The sequence below is a fragment of the Artemia franciscana genome, chromosome 17 (assembly GCF_032884065.1).
Source record: "Artemia franciscana chromosome 17, ASM3288406v1, whole genome shotgun sequence".
NCBI classification, from domain to species: Eukaryota; Metazoa; Arthropoda; class Branchiopoda; order Anostraca; family Artemiidae; genus Artemia; species Artemia franciscana.
The window spans coordinates 23,509,509-23,520,103 of record NC_088879.1 but is presented as its reverse complement, the minus strand read 5'-3'; the positions used below and the strand labels follow the sequence as shown (position 1 = coordinate 23,520,103).

Here is a 10,595-nt window from a genome sequence, read left to right as displayed (position 1 = left end):
TTACCAAATATTTCAGATCTAAATCTTGTATTCAACCCAAGGTATATTCAATTCACTAAAATTAGAAAAAGAAAATAAAAGAAATTATATATATATATATATATATATATATATATATATATATATATATATATATATATATATATATATATATATATATATATATATATATATATATGTATATATGTATATATATATATATATATATATATATATATATATATATATATATATAATAACTCATAGACAGAATAAAAACAAGGATTGGGTAGCGAGATAAGATGCTGTGCCTAAAAGTTTCTCTGTCGTCGAGCGTAAACAGTTATGCCGCCATGTCTCCTTTAAAAGTGTTATTTATGCATTACACCATATTTGTGTAAATATTTAGACCCTAAAAAGTCAGACGTTACCTGCCATCTTCCCTCATGCAGTTTGTTTTTTACTCTTTCTCGGAAAAATTCCGGATTTGGTCCAGATAAATGAAAGAATGAAAAACAGGCTCATAATGCTCAATGAAGACAATAGAAACAGTGATATGCATTGCTAAATAGCCTCAAGCGAAAAAATAAATCCAAAGAGATTTCCGAAGCAAAGGTGTTGTATATTTGGTATGTTGGAACAAGTAATGTAGAATCGTAAATAATGAATATTTTCTGTGACGACGTTTACCCAGAACCTAATTGTTTGGTGAAGCATTTTTGTGTGAAGATGGTCATTTTTTTTTTCTCTCTTTGGTTCTACAGCAGTGGAGTCTCAAACCGTGTTGACGACAAAGAAGAAAGGAAAATAAAGGCTCAGCTCGATTTTGAAAAGGCCCAAGATGTAAGACTGAAACATCTGAAGAGGGATTGGCCAATATTAGAGGTACATTTATAGCCATGTTTAGAGTTATTTAACCCAAAATATATGCTATGCCTAAATTATAATAATAATAATAATAATAATTTATTTTTAACCCACATCATAACAAGTTATGGCACTTGTGGAGTAACAAAAAGAAAAAAAATGAAATACACTACAAGTAAAATACACTACAAATAGAAAAAACATACAACGAGCTACAATGAGATTAACCGAACAGACGGACCAAAGGATGATGAGGCGATAAACGATAAAAAGCTGATTCCGACAACCTTCCATACATGAGGGCCAACTTTGCACTTATGTCAGGGACATCAAACTTACGAATTATCTTCCTATTGCTATACCAAGGGGGGAGATAAAGTAAAAATTTACAATATCTGAAATAAAAAATCCGAATCTGATTAACATCTTTTGTCTTTAGAAGGGGATAAAGACCAGAAAGATAAAGGACAGAATGATCACAAAATGGTCTACCGAGTGCACGTCTATTATACTTCGCTCGATTAGCAACTATCATAGAATAGCCCGTTTGAATTTTTTTTTTGAATATCACGAACAGTGCACTGCCGTAGGCAAGAAATTGAATTCGTAACAGTAATACCCAACCACCGAAAGGTGGAAACAAAATGTATTGAAAAACCGCGACAAGCTAAGGGAGCATTAGAGGAAGTCGGACCATTAAAAACTAGAAATTCACATTTCTCAACATTAAGAGAAAGACCAATATTAGAAAATAGACGTGAAACTTTTGAGACCATAAACGAGAGACCTTGCTTATTTTTACACAAAAGTAAAAGGTCATCTGCATAAGCAAGATAAAAAACATCTGAGAGTCCAATAAAATTATTTTGGTCTAATTTCATCTAAAATACCAGAAATGCACATTTTGAATATACTAGGTGATAAAACCCCTCCCTGCTTGACACCTCGACATAAACGGACAAACGAAGATCCAGATTTATTAATTCGGAGGAAAGAATTCTCATACCAAAAACGAAGAAGAAAAATGACTGAAAGATTTACACCATTATTAAAAAGGGAAAAAAAAGCTTGACTTTTTATCATAAAACTAATTGCCGAACTAAGGGGAGAAAAACTGAAAATGGTAAGCCGTGTTGTTTTTTAGTTCTAATACCATTAAGAGAGAACAACTATCCACGAAAAAAAAAAAATTAAACTTGAAAAAGTATTCAACTTATAGATGTTGACCATGAAACGCATGTTTCAAAGATTTTGTCGAATCTTCGTTTTTAGTTTCAGTCTCTTTGCTTCCGCAGAAAAAAATACTACACACTTGTTTAGTAGTGCAAATCGCTGGTATTTTTAACCTTAATACAATGTGAGTATATCATTGTCTTTTATAAAATGAAAAAATCTACTCAGCTCCTCTCTCTTTACCTTTAATTATAATCTGAGTGATTCTGCGTTCTTCTCTGAAGTGGAAGTCAGGATTTTGTGAAAATATTCAATATTTTTCAAATTTTGTGTATTTTGGTCTTGGAGGGGGGGATCATATTTCGAATGAGAAAAATTCGAAAAATTCGAAATTCATTTTTAAATTTGTTTAGAGTGGTGCTCAGTGTCCCTCCCCCCGCTGCAAGTGTTTCGGGAGTGTCTAAGCATGAGTCGTGTTTAGTCACAGAGCAACACTTTTTTTTAGCTGTCACAAAGAGGCAGCAGTTGATTTTGCTCTTTCTTCAGTTTCAGTACAATATTCAGTTTTGCTTAAAAACTAGGATTCCACCATTTACATAGTTATTAAAATCCTTCTTGATTTATTCAACATCTGACAAGTTGACCACCGGGTAAAACTGATGCTCGCCTACATTAAGCTATAAAACAAATAAGAATGAGGGAAGGGGGGGGGACGCAAGATAAGCAGGGACTTATCTTGAATTTAGTACGATACAAGGATTTCTGAAATCCACAGTTCCACAGTTTCTGAAATCCTCAGAAATCCACAGTTACTTAATTGTTTTAAAAAGTAGAATTGTGGCAGAGTCAAACTTTAGCGTAAAGAGCGAGGGATTGCGGAGGGGACAAACAATTGCATATACGGAGTAATTTCTGTTCGTTTTAAGTTTTAATGTCGCTCCTTACTTTCAGTTAAAAAAAAAAATAGTATTTTTTTATTTAATTTCTGAACGTTTTTGAATTAATGCATGTTTGATTTTGGCTATCCGCACAGTAAATATATATTTTTAAAATCAACATAAAAATCCGATTCTTTTGATGTTTATTTTAGCATCAAAATTCCGTTTTTTTTAGTTTCGTTTACTATTGAGCTGGGTTGCTCCTTACTACAGTTCGTTACCACGAACTGTTTGATTGATAGAAGAAAAACAAAAAAATCGAAAGAAGCATATTGTCTTTTTAAATTTGAAGAAAATAAAGACGGAACTATCGAAGTAAATACAGCATCTATAAAAAGCTGAATGTCTTATCTAAGGATTGTATTAATTGGTAGAATCAAAAAAAAAAGTGTTGTGAAAAGTGTTGATGAAGGGGCGCAGGAATTTCTAGCATTATTTGAAAAAACAATGAAAAAATAATTTATAAATTTAAGCTTTAGGGTAAAGAGCGAGTCGACGAGGGTTGAACCCCCTCCTACACGCAATAAAAACATACGAATATAGAAGTTCGTTACGTAAATTAATTCGTAAGTTACGTATATTTCTTACCAATGAAAATGTTTGTAAAAAATTAAAAGTTCTAGTTGCTTTTTTAAGTAATCAAAAAATTGGAGGGCAACTAGGCCTCCTCCCTTGCTCCTTTTTTCTCAAAATCTTCTGATTAATTGCAATTAAATAATATGCAAGTTTCGTTTTAATTATTTATCTGCGGAGAGCCAAGATCAAACCATGCATTAATTCAAAAACGTCCAGAAATTAAATAAAAAAATAAGTTTTTTTAAATGAAAGTAAGGAGCAATATTAAAACTTAAAACGAACAGAAATTACTCCGTATGTGAAAGGGGCTTTTCCTCCTCAACGCCCCGCTCTTTAAGCTAAAGTTGTTTACTGTTTTAAAAAAAAAGCTAAGAGAAAGAGTCAAATTTTACCGTAAAGAGCGAGGCGTTGAGGAGGAAAAGTCCCTCTCATATACGGAGTAATGTTTCAAAGAGAATTTTAATTAAGGGGGCGCGGGATTTACTAGCATTATTTGATAAAAACACTGAAAATTAAACATGAAAAGTTTTTGAAAGTAAGGAGCAGCATTAAAACTTAAAACTAACAAAAATTATTACGCATATGAGGGGTTTACCTCCTCGTTATACCATCTTTAGCGAAACTAAAGTATTTTTAGTAATTTCAACTATTTATTCTACGGCCTTTGTGATTCAGAGTGTGATTTAAGTTCCAAAGCTTAAAGCTGAAAGTCACTGAACCTTAAATGGGACATTTAAGCTTTATCGTAAAGAGCGAGGTATCGACGAGGGTTGAACCCCCTCATATACGCAATAAAAACATACGAATATAGAAGTTCGTTACGTAAGTTAATTCGTAAGTTACGTATAATTTTTACCAATGAAAACGTTTGTAAAAAATTAAAAGTCCTACTTGCCTTTTTAAGTAAGCAAAAAATTGGAGGGGAACTTGGCCTCCTCCTTCACTCCTTTTTCCTCAAAGTCTTCCGATAATTGCAATTAATTAATATGCAAATTTTGTTTTAATTATGTATGTGCGGAGAGCCAAGATCAAAACACATTAATTCAAAAACATCCAGAAATTAAATAGAAAAAAACAAGTTGAACAAATGAAAGTGAGGAGCAGCATTAAAACTTAAAACGAACAGAAATTACTCCGTGTATGAAAGGGACTTTTCCTCCTCAACGCCCCGCTCTTTACACTAAAGTTTCTTGAGTTAAGAGAAAGAGTCAAACTTTAGCGTAAAGAGTTTTCATTTAAAAAAACTTGTTTTTTTCTATTTAATCACATGACCAAAGCCTATTCCTCAGTGTTGAAAAAAAAAAACAACTACGAAATAGTATCTATAGAAGGGACTAAATTAACTTTGCAGCCAGTTGAATTTTATCCTTTCAATCGTAGACATCGAGACGGATTAAAAGTTGGAACAATATCTTATATAATCTAGTTGGTATTATAAAGCTATCCGTAACTTTTTAGGATTAAAATACCATAGGTAACACTCTATTAATTACTACAAAACTGCCTCGTTCTTTTACGTTATCGATTTGTACCCATATTATGCAAGTAACAGATATTATTTATGAATTATTTTCAAAATAACCCTTAAAATTGTTTTCTCGCGTCTTTGAATGTTTGCAACCTGGCTGGATTGGTTTGACCTAATTCAGTTAACCTGAAGTGAAAATATAGAAAAAGGTATGTAATATTTCAAGAAGACTGTTTAAAAGAATTAGTTTTAATTGCTTTAATAGAAAGTTTCATGTCATATCTTTTCCACTGTCTTACTGAAATTATTCTACCCGTTTTTCTATACTTTTTTTTTTTAATTGTAAATGGAGAGACATTGTTGATCGAAGAAATTATTGACTTAAATTCAAAAGCCTTAAAAACTGAAGCTTTTCTTGTCTCAGATGTTTAGTGAATTTCTCCTCTCTTGTTTTCCATTGCAAGTTTTGCTAGATGATAGTTGCGATTCATGGGTGATCTTTGGGGTGGTTGTGCTTTGAATTTCAGGTTTGGAAAAAAAAGTGCCGTTGTTCCATTTTGCCTTTCCGCTGCGCTAACTTATGTTCATGATCAAATAAGGCTATCCAGCTGGTGCTGGATAGCCTTAACGAACTAGGGTCTATTATTTTTAAACTTTAGTTAAGAATGGGGGCTCCTATCAAAGCTAAAGCACTAAGAATAAAAGAAAGATGATTAACCATTTTTTTTTTTTTTAGGGGTGATGTGTCACAACAAAGATGCGTCATTAAAGTATTCCATGAGAAAAAGACTGTGCTGAAAAAAAAGTCTGATCTGATAAAAAACGATTATAGATTTCAGACAATATTTCACAAAAAGGTAATTGGTGCTAAATGATTGTAACTTACCCGCATTGTATTGTCATTCCCTTCACTTTTTCTTCACTATATTTACAGAACTTGATTACTTACTGACCTAACAAAAGAAGGCTAAGTCCGAAAAATATCAATTTGTTCCCTAAGTAAATCTTTTTGTGGCTAAGTAAATCTTTTATAGAAAAGAAAATCTCAAAGAATTCGGTGGAGTTTCCAGCTTTGATTAATATTAACCCGGCTATCGGTTAAACGCTAAACTTGTCAGCATATCAAAGCTTTTAAAACGTTATGTTCAAAGAAGAACGCGATCAGTAATCACATGATCAAAGGAATTTTTCTAATTTTTCCTCTCCCTTCAGCCCCCCAGATGTTCGAATCGGGGAAAACGACTTTATCAAGTCTAGTTGTGCAGCTCCCTGACACGCCTACCAATTTTCATCGTGCTAGCACGTCCAGAAGCACCTAACTCGCCAAAGCGAGTTAGAATGGTTTTTTACATTTAATCAATAATAGTTTATATTCATTTAGTTATGCTTATTACAATACTTCCCCCATACGGAAAATACGTCCCCGTCTTTTATTCTAAATATCAATATTATTATATAGATGTTTTTTTTCCCAGGATTATTCGTTCTGTTCGATCCTTTGATCATATGGGTCAATAGATCTCTAATGCTGGAACTATCTTGCAGACAAGTTGGTCTTTTGGTTTGATTAGAGATTGGTGAAATAATTAGCAGTTAATCCACAAGTTTATACCATGGATTTATTAGTACCAGTGTCTGCCCAACGCTATTTGATTTGTTCTGCGCGTATTTGTCTTATGAAATTCGCATACCCCTTTCGATCGAAATGTCTTTGTGGGACATCACCGATGGGGTTTGGTTTGGTTAAATAGCTCTTACAAGACAAATCCACACTTACTCTTGTCTGCCGAAAAAAAATCTCTATTTTCCATAAAATGTAGGGTACCTGTAACGATCTTAGTACAAAAGAACGAATTCCCAAGAAACTATAAAAAAAGAAATTTCAACTTTAGTAAAACAAAATTTAAGTAATTTTTGTTTCATATTCCTATTTATATCTCTGTTTTTTTTTCCAAATTAGATCACCACAGAAAATTAGATGGCTTCCAGAATTTTTGAATGAATAAGAAAAAGTTATTACAGCAAGGAGATTTCTTAAATTTTAGATTAACTTTTAAAATAGATTGTTACATTTGTCCTTTCTATTTATTGACACTGACTTTACTAGTGGAAAATACTGAACTAAGGAAGATCACATGGGAAGTGCGTGACCCGTATTGCCTTTTCCCCGCAATTTAAGAGAACAGGAAACTCCCGCGGGCACCAATACGGCTCTTCTGAATACGTCCATGCTCTCTTCTGCAATGTATTACCTATGATGAATATAGTTTCTCTAGTGTATCTTAATAGCTTGATCTAATATTCCTTGTGTCCTTTTTCGTCAATATTGCTGTCCTTTTTCAATTATCCTTGCTTGGAGCGTGCCGGATTATAACAATGCTGCATCCTTTCTATGTATTTTTATAGCTTTCATATTTATAGCTTTTTTTTCATACTTATTAGTTTAAAACTAGCCTTGTCGGTGGTAAACATGATCTACCCGACAAGTCCACCACCTGAGCCCCAGATGTCAATTGATATTAAGTCTCGATTATTAAGACTTCTGATATTTTTACCACCAAGCTTCATCCCGATCCCTCCACTCTAAGCGTTCTCCAAGATTTTAGGTTCCCCCCAAACACCCCCCAGTGTCACCGGATCCGGTTGGGATTTAAAATGAAAGCTCTGAGACACGATATCCTTCCAAAAATCAAATTTCATTAAGATCCGATCACTCCTTCGTAAGTTGAAAATACCTCATTTTTTCAATTTATCAGAATTACTTCTCCCCTCCCCTACTCCCCAAAGAGAACGGATCTGTTCCGTTTATATTAATCACGTATCGATGACTTGTGCTTATTTTTCCCACCAAGTTTCATCCCTATCCCTAAACTCTAAGCGTTTTCCGAGATTTTATGTCCCCTCCCCAAGGTCACCGGATCCAGTCGGGACTCTAAATAAGAGCTTTGAGACACGATATTCTTCCAAACTTCAAATTTCATTAAGATCCAATCACTCCTTCGTAAGTTAAAAATATTTCATTTTTTCTAATTTTCAGAATTAACCCCCCCCCCAACTCCCCCAAACAGCAGATCTTTTCCGGTTATGCTAATCGCGTATCTAAGACTTCTACTTATTCTTCCCACCAAGTTTCATCCCGATCCCTCCATTTTAAGCGTTTTCTAAGATTTTAGGTCCCCCCCTCCAATGTCACCAGATCCGGTCGGGATTTAAAATAAGAGCTCTGAGACAAGATATCCTTCCAAACATCAAATTTCATTAAGATCCCATTACCCGTTCGTAAGTTAAAAATACTTATTTTTTTTCTATTATTTCCGAATTAACCGACCCCCCACTCCCGCCCAGATGATCAAATCGCGAAAACGACTACTTCTAATTTAATCTGGTCCGGTCCCTGATACGCCTGCCAAATTTCATCGTCCTAGCTTACCTGGAAGTACCTAAAGTAGCAAAACCGGGACAGACAGACCGACAGAATTTGTGATCGCTATATGTCACTTGGTTAATACCAAGTACCATAAAAAGTTTTCAGATAAGTTTCAGTAAAGCTGAAATGTGGAAGAATTCATTTATGCAAAGTATGCCTACATGTTTGTGTATATATAGACACCATTGCAATTTCAGTTTCTTTAGAAGTATTTTAAGATGTGAAACACCCTTTCTGGGATTTAGTTTGTCACAAGCTATGTTGCTATATTATAAACATGTCACAAGCTTTATTCTTGCCATAATAAATGTTTCTTCATAATTCTAAAATTTGTATCTTTCCAGAAACCAGGCCAAATCGACTGGCCAATGCATCAAAGCAGTATGTGGGCAAAGAAAGAGATGCTTAATCTCAGGAGAATGAACAAAATTGGTAAGTTTTATTGAAAACTTTTGAAAGGTCGTTTTTATTAGAACAATTTATGAATCGTCTATGGAACAGGAGTGGCTATTTTTTTTATCATAACTTACAGAATGACCCTAAAATTGTGGTACCAATTCTGTTCACTTTTCCCTCCGTTGCTTAAGTTAATGTTTAGAACTGATGTTAGTTCTGTCTGATTGCCTCGTTGTCTAAATTCCTAAGAAAAGCCTAGTCTTATGAAATGAAATGTGTAGGAAGAGGTCATCCGGCTGATCAAACAATCGAAAGCAGAGTGTCAATTTGTTGTTGAAAGTTCGAACCTCTTCACACGTTTCACCAATGAGTTTCAATGGGAAGAGTTCCTAGTGCATGAACTCTATACGGAGCTGAATCTTGCTGATTTCGACATTGGCTGGACGAGTTCAAACACTCGATTCGACTGAAAAGCTTAGGGATGAACTAACACTTAAGCCATTCGAAAAGAAAAGAACTTTGGCGGATGAAAAGAACCTTTTAACACTGCTACTGACAGTTGTGAGTGACGAGATTGTCGACTATCTCGAGTTAGTAGACGAGCTTCCGAAACGTTCGTTCATGCAGTGTGTTCAGAAGTATTATTCTGTGGTCGCAAAATATGTTGTTGAAAGTGTTGTCTTTTCTGCATTCCAATAAAGATTCAAAGCCAGTTTCTGCTCAGAGTTTATTATATATTACCAGAAAGTTACCCATTCTTGACGCAAATGGACATGCTAGTTGACGATTTTACGCTAGTCCAGTTATCCGGACCTTCACCGGAGCCAGGAAGGATCGACGACAAGTGAAACAACGTGATTCTGGGAGGGAAATATCCAAACTTGTCTGAAGTCGTAAAAATGCTTTGACCATTGCACACGGGCCTGCCAGTATTGAGCGGGTTTTCTCGCTTTCGGGGCGAGTTCTCAGCGAAGAAAGAGCTTCGATGAATGAGCGGACTTTGAATGCAAACTTGTTTGTGATAGATGGGCTGGGCATATTTAGAGGATGTCCGCAAAATGTTGCTATCACTGAAGACTTGATAAAAATAGCCAAATCCGTTAGAAAGAGCTATGATTTCTACCTACAGAAGGGAAAAAGCCTTGAAAGAAAAAGGTACTAAGAAAGAGCAGAAGGATTTGGAGGCAAGAGAACGGCTGAAAGCTGCAGCTTGCTGAAACCTCTTTGAAAAGACAGGCAATAGAGACTCTAAAAAAATATCTCAAGAAAAAAAAAAACGTTTGGTTTCAATTAACAGGTTGCAGACGAGTTGCTGAAGGAAGCCCATAACTGGCTGAAAAAATACATTGAAAAGAAGGACATAGTCGAGATACAGGTAGTGCAGGCCATGATAGATGGCACTCTGTCGATGCGCAATGAACAAAAAAAAGGTAGCTGCTACCCTTGAAACTGCCCAGCAGCAGTTAGAGTCAAAGAAACAGTTGCTGATCACATCTCTGTTCCAGCACAAGGCAGCGTAAAAAAAAAGGAAACAAATAGGTTGTTTGTGCTGGTTACTGTACCCTTAGCTCTTTTATCATATTTTTGAATCTGATTTTTTTTTTTTTTTAATTCGAAAGTAAAGCGTTCAGAAAAAAAGAAGAAAAAGCTCCCCCATGACATGATGATTTTCAGGTGGTCATTTTGTTGATTATCACTTGGCCTCTGATCATGGAGAGATGTATACGAATGATCCTTCCCCATTTTTTACCTTTGTCAAGTGTCCTTGGTG

The 10,595-nt window shown here is 34.7% G+C and overlaps 1 long non-coding RNA gene across 1 annotated transcript; it reads left to right on the top strand.

Annotated features, from left to right (window-relative positions):
- The first annotated feature begins 275 nt into the window (after positions 1-275).
- On the top strand, positions 276-10,301 carry LOC136038029 (uncharacterized). Its single transcript, XR_010620113.1, has 3 exons — positions 276-864; positions 5,738-5,858; positions 8,773-10,301. It is a non-coding gene; the product is annotated as an uncharacterized LOC136038029 (long non-coding RNA).
- The last annotated feature ends 294 nt before the right edge of the window (positions 10,302-10,595 follow it).